This window comes from Octopus bimaculoides, chromosome 2 (assembly GCF_001194135.2).
Source record: "Octopus bimaculoides isolate UCB-OBI-ISO-001 chromosome 2, ASM119413v2, whole genome shotgun sequence".
Lineage (NCBI taxonomy): Eukaryota > Metazoa > Mollusca > Cephalopoda > Octopoda > Octopodidae > Octopus > Octopus bimaculoides.
In genome coordinates, this window is record NC_068982.1 from 67,642,086 (window position 1) to 67,653,640 (window position 11,555).

Below are 11,555 nucleotides of genomic sequence, written 5' to 3' on the forward strand. Positions count from 1 at the left end.
AGAGAGAGAGAGAGAGAGAGAGAGAGAGAGAGAGAGAGAGAGAGAGAGAGAAAGAGATCAAGAGAGAAGGAAGGAGAGAGTGAGATTGGGAGAGAAAGGAAGAGAGACAAATGAAGAGTGTTTGGACTGTCTGTGTGTCGCGTAGAGATGCAAGTGGGGGTGAAGTGGGGGAACTAGTAAATGTAGAGAGTAGAAGATTACAAAAAATTCGGTTTCTGCATAAATGATATCAGTGTGAGATGAGTGTGAAAACACTGAGGTCGTTGATTTTGGGGAAGGATATGGAGTGAGATAGATACCATTGGTATTAGAAGTATTGGTTGTAGTTTGAGAAGTTCAGAAATTGATAGAAGCACGAACCGAACGAGTTAGGATCCTGTGAGGAGACTACAAAACTTTAAGTTGCATGGGGCCAAATCAAGCTGTTTTAAACTATATTTCAATTCCTTAATCGGATGGTGCGTTGTGTTCTTGAGCAAAAGACTTCATCTCACTTTGCTCTACGATCACTTCGACACCTGACACATCCACCTGTTCAGATTTTGATTTAATGGAGGAAGTGAGCTAATGTACGACACGAATTTTTGATCACTATGAAACAAATAATTTGTGCAGGTCATTTGGCAAAACCTGAATGCTCATGGATGAGAGAGTCCGTCATAGGTACACAATAATAATAATATTTGGATGAAATCTATAAACATTTAATGCATTGCCTTGCGCGTTTCCATAAACCACATCTCTTAAGATCACAGTCCGTATTCCTGGGATGGTTACAGTGCAGTCCGTAGTATCCGTGGGTATCGGGCTGATCATCTCCATGGATTCATTTCTTCAGGCGATATCACATTAATGGGTGTACAACATAGGGAGGTTTATCCCTTTTTACCAGTAAGAAGGTTAAGCGAGTTATGTGGGTATTTTAGTGTGTATTTGGTGGGGAGGAGAAGGTGATGGAAATAAGAAGGAATGGTAGTTATATGAGGATGGAGGTGAGTGTGGTGGTGTTGGACTTCTTTTGCTATTCATAGCAGATGTTAAGGATGGCTAGTACATTCTTTGTTTTATTTCATTTAAGGCACGACTATCTTCAATAAATTCTGAAGTCAACAGATCATTTGGTACTGTGACTGAATTGATAAATGATACTTTCTTATGGTAGCCTTTTCATTATTTCCGGTGGTATAATGTAACATCTACTCGTGTATGTATGTATGTATGTATGTATGTATGTATGTATGGAAGAGTTAGGGAAACAGGTGAGTCGTGAGCAGAGAAGAGACTACATATGGGCAAAAACTATCTTTTGAAGTGAAGCTTGAATAAAGACATGAACAGCAGAGACAGATAGCAGTTAAAGGTTGAGAGAGTAAGAATGTGTCATTTGTGAATTTGTAACAGGATGCATGGTTTGAGTGTAAGGAAGAGGATGTATCGTTTGGGTGTTGGTAAGGGAATTGTTAGTTCTGGACTAGATCGGGTTAACTGATGGTAAAGATGAAGAGGGAAAATTATCCAACGGGTTTACTTTTATTTTTTATTTTTAGCATTTAAGGAAATGTAAACGGGGATCTTTTTTAAAACGGGGGCCACATTTTTCATTAACGAAACACTTTGAAACTTGGATCACTGGTAGAATGTGTCATATAAAACATCTTTTTCTCTTAGTCTTCTTAAAAAAAAAAGAAATCCATAAATTATTCCATGTTAAAGTTGTCGTATTTCTGTAATTTCAATCAATCACTGACGTCCATTCAGCCGATATACATTAAGTGCCGACTACATAAACAAACGATTCTGAAACAATTAACCCTAACCCTAACCCTAACTCTAACCCTAACTCTAACCCTAGGGTTAGAGTTAGGGTTAGGGTTAGGGTTAGGGTTAGGGTTAAAGCAAATTTAAAATGAAAAAAGCAAATAAAACGAAGAATCGTTTGTTTATGTAGTCGGCACTTAATGTATATCGGCTGAATGGACGTCAGTGATTGGTTGAAATTATCGAAATAAGACAATTTTTTACATGAAATAAATTCGAATACAAAAATATTTTTCTGTTCTATAACACAAAATAGATAAGTATACGAAGTTTGAAAGTCTTTCGGTACCAAAAGCACTACGTAAAACATTAATGAAAAATGTGGCCCCCGTTTTAAAAAAGATCCGTAAACGGCACTGGAGCAGTGAGATATCACACCAACCCTTTTACCAGGAATCTAGTCCAATTGCAAGCGGCAGAGCGAACAACGGTAAAAATAACCAAGATGGAATGTTAACAGATTGGAGTGATTGGTCCGTCAGCTGTAAAAAGATAAAAAGCAGAAGAAACCAAATAATATGATCACAGGAATACACAGACTAGAAAACACTGCCATATGCATACATGATCGCACACTGTATCGACCATTTGCTGATGTCTGCAGTTGTTCAGTTACTTTCATAAACATTCAGGTAACGATTCGTAGTTTTTCTCTTATTTTTGTATATCGGTCACTTCATGTTATGACGACGATAGCAATAATAATTATAAGACTAACAAGAGGAGGACCAATGCGTCGAGACATCAAACAAGACAGTGTAGAGTCTACACTGTCTTGTTTGATGTCTACACTGTAGACGATATATAAGTAGTGGAAGAAGGCGGGTAAAAGAACATGGAGTGAAGTAATCAGTTGATATCTGGGTGAGTTTTTTTTTTAAAGGAAATCTATAATTAGATTCAGCAGGTGCAGATTAGAAGTTCAATACATTTTATTATCATGTCCTTTTGACAGTTAGACTAGAAACCAAATAGACCATATACGTGCAGGAAAGAAGTTCAGGAGTTCTCTAAAGTACATAAGTATAATGTGAGAAAGTGATACATTGCCAGATCATCAGCATAGAATAGTAAGCTTGTTGAAAAAGAGAAATTTAATTTTTAATGAATGGGGTCAATCATTTGCATATTCAATGTTAAGAAGTCTGGATATTGCTGGCTTCCAGTTTAATGTGCAGAATCTTGATAAATGAAAGCTAATACCATCTGTATTAGAATATGTGTGTTCTGATAACACATCGTCAGCAGGAAAACTTGTTCAAAAATCTGAGATATGCGTGAGTTTACAGAATGCGGATAGAAGTGAGTACCGGTAACACTGATGAAATGTTGTAATAGGAACTTTGCCAAAGAACATGATCTGGGAGCAGACTGTTTTGCTTCGAGGTCCTCTTGCATAATAACGAAGGCTTTGCTGATACCAAGGGTAATATTAACGTCTTCAATGAAGTATTCACGGTTCAAAGACCACTGGTGTTTGACATAAACGAAGTTTTCATGCGGATCTGCTTCTGTGGAAACAACGTAGATAAAAAGAATTACTGACTTTGGGTATGTATGTAAAACATTTTGAAATTTGAAAGAGAGAGAGAGAGAGAGAGAGAGAGAGAGAGAGAGAGAGAGAGAAAGAGAGAGAGAAAGAGAGAGAGAAAGATAGAGAGAGAGAGAGAGAGAGAGAGAGAAAGAAAGAAAGAGAGAGAGAGAAAGAGAGATAGATAGAGAGAGAGAGCAATAAATTGGTAGCTGACGGGGATATGAAATGTTGCTTTCTTGAGAATGAGATATAATGTCACGAATTTCTACAAATTAAGATAAATATACGCCATAAGTGAAAGATTGAATACCTTGATAAAGAATGTTGGTCAGCTTTGATATTGAGTACCTGACAGTGATAGGAAAGTGATCGGCTGTATTATTAAAATGAAACCATTACGAAGATATCTGCCCTTGATGACTATGTATATTTGGTGGCGATACTAGATGGTTCGAAAAGATTGGTTCGAGAGGAGGGAATTGTTTTACAGATGAGTACTCTTTGGAAATGAAGAGCGAAATAATTCTGATTTGACTGTCTTTACGAGTAATGCTTACAAGGCCATCTGGGTAAATGGGGAATGAACAGGAGGATTTCTATGGAGTTGCTAGAAATGTTGCTGGTGGATGGTTGCGAGGTTAGAACGAAGGCCGATCTTGTGTTCTATGAAATACTTCTGATTGTGATCTTAAACAATAATGTTCTTAAATGATAATTATCTTAGAAGATTTTTTCCTCTAAGCTAGTGCAGGCGGAAGGTTTCCTTCATATGGTATAGGCTATAGTTTCTGTTTCTTTGCATTGTGTGTGAATTACTATGGTGTTACTTTGTTACAAATATATCTGAAATAATGTTTTATCACCCATTCAACTTTTATGGAGAGTATTTCTGTGCTTTATTTACGCGTTTGTGATTAGTATGAACAGATTAGGTAGAAAGGAAAGAACTTCGGTAGTTCAATGTTGGTTTTGGTAGATACAAGGTACAAAACAACCATTGTCAATAAATTTTCTGTAAACTTGATTGAAAATATATATTTTCCGGCATAAATGTTTGATCTAAGATTTGTTACTGTTTTTTAACAGTAGTTTTTCTCAGAAGTTTTGTTAATTTGCCAAATATCGATTTTAACAGCTTTTGTGAAAAAATTAATAAATCATTTGTGTAGGGAACTTTTTGAAGAACAAATTTGTTCTGCTCTCAGTAACGATAATCAAAACAAATGACGGTACAACGTTTTATCACGGAATTGCCAATGACTGTACATTAATATCAAGGAAATAGTTTAAAGCTGAATTAACGAAAATAACAAAGCGTAAGAAACTAAAAACAATCTAACTGATGATTCATTTGTAGTCGGTCTAATAGTGTTGGTTATGTTTTTAACTGTGCTGTTTCTTTAACACAGTGAAAACTTCTTTTTGATGCAACATATGCGAAGACTCTCACATTAAAGGGGAAAGAAAGAAACGATAGCTGCCTGAATTTGATCTTACATAGATTAGTTACGTCCTTCTGTCCTCAGAGCTAAATATCACTCTCTAAATATCTCTGATCTTGTGGAAATCATTAATTATTTAAAAAAAGAAAAAGAAAAGGAAAAGAAAACCAATGTTACATCTACTGTGATTTTTAGCTTAATCAAATTCTCAGTTAGCGATCTTAAAGAGTAAAATGACCTTCAGAGTGTTAGGCTAAAAATCACTAAAGAACAGTGTTCAAATTTCTATTTCATAGAAATATGTCTGAGATTGTGTTTTTGTTTAGTAGAGTATTAAAATATTTTCAAGATGTTATTGTACCCAAGAAACTGGATGAGACTTCTATCACAGTGATTATTTGTTACAATCTAGAGAAAGAGAGACAGATATAAAACTGAAAAGAGAATTTGAGTTTTATTACATTACTATTATGTATATTTAGATGCTTTTTTAAATACATTTCTTCATTCTGCAAGATTATATCCCCTTCTACTCATATTGACAGAATGCAAATTTCAAGATCTTCAACCTACTTTTTAATACCTGGAACAACAGAGTATATGTGTTGAACTTCTAATGTTTTCCATCTTAAAATCTCTATAAACACCTCATTAAACTTTCAATATTTGATGTTATGGCACAATGTTTGCACTGTTCTCCGGTTTAATCTCACCCAAACTTTCAAGCGAATTAAATACGATGGGATTAGATTTTGTCCTTCAAAGTAAATCATGCATGAAAGAGGGAATGGAAAAACAATAGCATTCAGATATTCCTGTTCAAATCTCAAAACGTATTAAGAATGAATAGATGCGTTATAACTTGGACTCTAGCTGCTCTACGCGCAACTCATAAATTTTCAATAGTTTGGTAGACATCAACACGCATCAACAAATGATTTGTTTGCTGATTCTTATAAGTGTTTTCCGATGGCAAAAAACAACAGCGACCAGATATTCACATCTGAATCTGCTACAAGATATTAAAAACAACCATTGTCTGTTCTGCGTGTCCCCCCATGAATTATAACCAATAGTTAATATCATGAAAACTATTAGTTATAGTTTAATATTGTCTCTATTTCCTTGTCTCTATGTCACATGTCAAAAATATTTACAGGAAGTGAATTATTTTTTCACTTTTTACGATCTGCTCTAAATGAAATAAATTAAAAACATTCGCCAGATTTACCGCAGTCATTAAATTTTACATAATGTTGATATTTTCTTTCGTTTGGAAGACATCAAAGAATAACTTAGAGGAGAAAAATATGGACAGTAAAAATTTTATAACTATGAGACATATTCAGTTATCATACGAGTTATGCTGCTAATTTACATTTACACTGCTTTCATTTATTTAATATATTTCCACCCTGTTTATAAATATCACATTTTGGACATTTAGACATAGCATTAATTTCATAAATCGATATTCAATTTTATCTTATCATGTCCGACACGCTCTGCACCCAAACTGCGCAAATAATATTATTAAAATATATTCTACATTATATATTTCCTAGTGTATTCGTCAGGAATACGAATATATATACTATAGAAATAATACCCATCGCTACTTTCAGGAATAGCGCTGACAGAGGCAGAAAAAGAAAACCGAACAGCCTTCTTATAAATCATTGATTAGCTTATGAAAAATAAATGAAGTTATTGTTATACTTTAGCTACAGAAACCTCACCAGTAAGACAGTAAATTGTTCTAATAGCCTGCATTCCTGATACTTTTAGATAAATTATTTTGCGTGGTAAGTTTCCACTGTGTCTGAAACAGTTTATTGACTGTGACTTCTTGATTAATGTTCTTTTTAAAATACCATTAGGAAAGATGCTATGACGAAAGAAATCCGTGTGAATTGAAGTATTGCACATTCGGTTCAACTTGTCTCTAACACGGTAGAGGAATGTAAGTTTTGATAAATAAGATTATTGTTTGCAACGGAAGTCTTCTGCAGAAATGGGTAAAGAATAGCCTTTGAAGACGATGCTAAAGCAAGTAATATAACTTGGAATTACGCAAAGAACTGCAGTAGCGCGTGGCATTCTATAATATTCGTTTTGAAAGTAAGAAATAGATGTCAGAAATCGGTGATAGAGCGAGCCTATTTAGCTAATAGAAAAGAGTTAATCGATTAATAGATATACAGAAAGCCAGTTCGAATTCACTTCTACGTTGAGATAATTTTAATCATATCTCTATTGATATTGATATTTTATGACGTGATATCGTTGATACTTCTGATAATTTCTGAGAAATTATTGAAAATAATTCACACAAATCTTTGATTATGGCTGTAGTATAGCAGAATCAGTATCTGTTTTTAAAAGTATTAGTTAAGTACTTGTGTGTTAATTTTTTTTCAGACGAATTGGTATTGTAAAGTGACACGTAAGCTGTTGTAAGACATTGGATTTGTGACTCGATGTATAGAGCTGTACTTTACTAAATCAGATTAAGAAATGCAATTTACTTTAGTCATTTCATCGCTTATTCCAGAAATATTCTAGATTGTACTTCATTAAAAATATTTCACGATGGAATTTCCTTCCCTTAAATATTACTATTAAGCACATTACAACTATTAATGTTTCATTTTAACAAACTGTATTTGCTCTACTGTAATTCTATCCTTTCTCTCACGCTGTTTTGGTTTCCTAATGTCTGTTTTAATTTCATTACCATTGAGTTCTTCTGTGGCAGTAAAACACTCTTCCGACTCCACTATATCGTCAACATGTGACTAGATCTATTGAATAGGCTTGGTCAATTTAATAATTCTTTTGGAAGCGTAGAAGACTTAAGGTCACCTCCAAGAAGACAATTACCAAAGCGATAAATCAGTTGAAAGTAAAACAAATCTAGTAATAAGGTTCAATCTCCATCCATCCATCCATCCATCCATCCATCCATCCATCCATCCATCCATCCGTCCATCCATCCATCCATCCATCCATCCATCTTTTATCCCTTCTGGGAAGATCAGGGCCTCAGGCACCTTTGCCATAAGGTCCTATCAGAAGTAACCGACATTATACTTTGCAGCTGGATTCCCTATGGATATTTTCCAACAATCTCGTTCTTGGTTGGCTCGGCATAAAGAATTCATCTTGTAATTCTTTCCTACGACATTCTAATCATATGTCGTAGTACCAGAGCTGCGATCGCTCAATGTGAAGTATCAGCTCGACTTGAAAAGACTCACTTGATCGCCGAGCTATGACTGTCGGGTAACAATATAAGGTTAAAATATGTATAATTTTATATTATAAAAGAGAAGAGGAATCTCCGCCTGTCTGTCTGTCACAACATCTATAAGAGGGTATTGTTATATGTTGAAATAAGTTGGATTTTCTTTTTGAGAAGATTAAAAATGTGTGAGATGGTTAAATGCCAATTATGGAAGAAAGTACTAATAATACAATCACCAATATAAATGGAAGTTCCTATTTCGAATTAGTATCATTTTATTCTTTTTCTAAAAGTGTTACATTAAACTAATTCGGACTTCTAAATAATGATGCTTTTTACTTACGTTCTCTTACTAGCTCTTTCCTGTAGGGTGGTGGTTTGTTTTCATGAAGAACTCTTAATGCTATGTTCTTCAGTACTCCTTGTCGTCTGGTATAGGTACCATCTCTTCAAGAAATATTCTTAGGTCTTATGTTCACCAGATATTTTCTAGTGAAGGAAATTTGACTGCTATATGGGTAAAATGACTACTTTATTGGTATGACTACTTTATAGGTAAAATAGGTTAGCAGTAAGAAAACTGTATCAATTAAAATTTGCCTGTTGTTTTAATTTCTTATATTTTTTTTTACTGTTTAATCGGAGGAAGAGAAACTGTTCATAGCTTTTGAAGTCCCTTAAAGACCGATAAAACCGATGCAGTCGATATTTAACCTTCAATCTTTGCAGTTCGATGTCTGTAGGTAAGACATGTCAGAGAGGGTTATAGAGGTTACAGTCTTTGGAAGAACAAAAGTGAAGTGCCCAATATGAAATTTGTGATAGGAATGTGGTAGGGGTAGGGGACAGGAAGGTAAATGCTGTGAATGAACTTAAACACCGATGGTATTTATCTTACTCGTTTAACCACATGAAGATATTTTGAAATATTAAGTGGTTGCAAAAAGAGAAAATGGAACGTTGATTGGCTAGTTGTTGCTGTGTAATAGCAAGTCTTACGATTAGTAACGTTTTGATGGGCTTACCAACAGGTCGGCCAGTCATTATTTTGAAACAGTGAAGAATGTTCAGTGTCTTAGTAGATGAACTGTTCTATATAACTGGCTAGTACTCTTATGTGGATAGCACTTTGTCTAACCAAAAATCAGCAACTGTTAATAAGTTAAAACATTTCTGGTTAGGTTATACGCCGTCCTCATGAAAGATCATTATGGATTGTGATGCATTCCAGTTGTGAAATATTTGTATGCTATTGTTGAATATGGATTGAACGGCATGAGGTGATTGGGATGTTTGGACGCTGGAAATTTGGCATGGCAGACTGGGCATCTAACCTGTTTAAGCGCCAGTATTTTTTGGCACTGGTCACACACATGCACGCACACACACACACATGATCAGAAATATACGCATAAAATATAGAGGAAGAAGGTGTGAAGAGAAAGAGACATTACTATCTATAAATTGAATACGAATGAGATATAAAGAAAAGTATGCATAAAGAAAAATATACATATAAAGAAAAATATGCGCGCACACAGAGAGAGAGAGAGAGAGAGAGAGAGAGAGAGAGAGAGAGAGAGAGAGAGAGAGAGAGAGAGAGAGAGAGAGAGAGAGAGAGAGAGAGAGAGAGAGAGAAATAAATGTATAGAACGAGAGACACATTAAAACGTCTGACGTGAAATAAGTCAGTGACAAATCAGTGGCGCCGAAACAGCTGCTCCAAAACGTCTCATACTTAGGACTGAAATGTTGTATCTGCTTGATATTAGTAGCAACTAAGTGCTATTGTAGCAGAATAACACTAAATTGTCACGACTCACTAGAGGTTGTTTTTAAAGTCTCTGTTCAAAATGTAAGACAAAATATTAAAACCCTACAGTGTAGGGATTTTAAATGATCTCTTGTTAAGTAAGATGTACTAATAATAAAATGAGAACTTGGTTTATTGCTCAGAAGTTTTAAAAAATCGCTGTCAGTAAGCCATTACTCATATAATATTTTCTCGTTTTTGAAGAAGTTAGATTAATTTTCGAAGATAAACGAACTCCACGAACAATGTATTGAAGACTTGTTGATTAAATATACTTAGAACTTCTAGCACATGTTGAATAAATATTTGTTCTTGACAGACAGAAGCGGGGTGTAGTGTGATATTCTGTCATTCAGAGAAAATTTTATAGGCAATTTACGCAGAAGTAGAAACTGAAACAGCCATTTGTTTTTCCTCTTAGGTGAGAAATATCTTGGCTTCACGTACAATGAATAATTGAAAATGAGTTCTCTAATCAAGCTAGTTATTTACGGCAAGCAAAAATTGAAAATAATTTTCACTCGCTTTCAATCTCTTTTTTTCTTCTTTCATCACCATCTTTCAAGAATTGTTGTTTTTCCTTTTGTGTGATTTATAATATTTTTAACTTGCTTATGTTTCACATCAGAAGCACTTTTTATCGATAATAATGTTTGTTATATATTTCCAGAATTTTCTTCATCCAGACCTGATACATAAAAAAAAAAAAAAACTGATGGATGTAATATTTATGTCAGTGTCATGATGTTAACATTGCTAAGTTCAAATAAGCAGAGTGTTTCGAATGCAAGGAACAAAATCTTATCTTTAAACTCTATTCTAGCTTTTTATTCCTCACTACAGGGTTTCTCATGTGAGCGCGTCTGTTTATCAAACTGTCTAGCATATTTCGACACGCACACCTACCCGCCTATATATAATTTTTCTGCTGTTTTAGCGGCGATATGGACGGCACTCCGTCACTTACGACGTCGAGGGTTCCAGTTGATCCGATCAACGGAACAGCCTGCTCGTGAAATTAACGTGCAAGTGGCTGAGCACTCCACAGACACGTGTACCCTTAACGTAGTTCTCGGGGATATTCAGCGTGACACAGTATGACAAGGCTGACCCTTTGAATTACAGGCACAAGAGAAACAGGAAGTAAGAGTGAGAGAAAGTTGTGGTGAAACAGTACAGCAGGGTTCGCCACCACCCCCTGCCGGAGTCTCGGGGAGCTTTAGGTGTTTTCGCACAATAAACACTCACAACGCCCGGTCTGGGAATCGAAACCGCGATCCTATGACCGCGAGTCCGCTTCCCTAACCACTGGGCCATTGCGCCTCCACCTAGCGGCGATAATGCGTTCGAAAATATGCATTATGTACGTCTGCACACACGCACGTATATACACGCGCGCGCGCGCACACACACACACACGAACGCATATATATATATGTATATATATATACAAACACACATATATATATATATAATTAAAAGATGAAAAATATACCTATAAGAGTATAAGAGGAACCGCCCCAACCAGCTTAATAACCCCAAAATATCCTTTTAATTTTATGATATTTTATACACATATATATTGATGATCTTCCTATCAATGTATTTGGTTAAACCCACTTGGCATCAGGATTGCTTTTAACAATCCCTTACGTGGATATCGTTTCCACAAATTCTGAATGCTTATATAAATATGTATAT

General features: G+C 35.2%; 1 long non-coding RNA gene across 1 annotated transcript in view; it reads right to left on the reverse strand.

Annotated features, from left to right (window-relative positions):
* Positions 1-2,726: 2,726 nt before the first annotated feature.
* The window catches only part of LOC128251270 (uncharacterized), a 22,652-nt gene continuing 13,823 nt past the window's right edge, over positions 2,727-11,555 (reverse strand). Inside the window, exon 2 of the long non-coding RNA XR_008267048.1 lies at positions 2,727-3,329. This is a non-coding gene — a long non-coding RNA (uncharacterized LOC128251270). The remainder of the gene's footprint in view (positions 3,330-11,555) is intronic.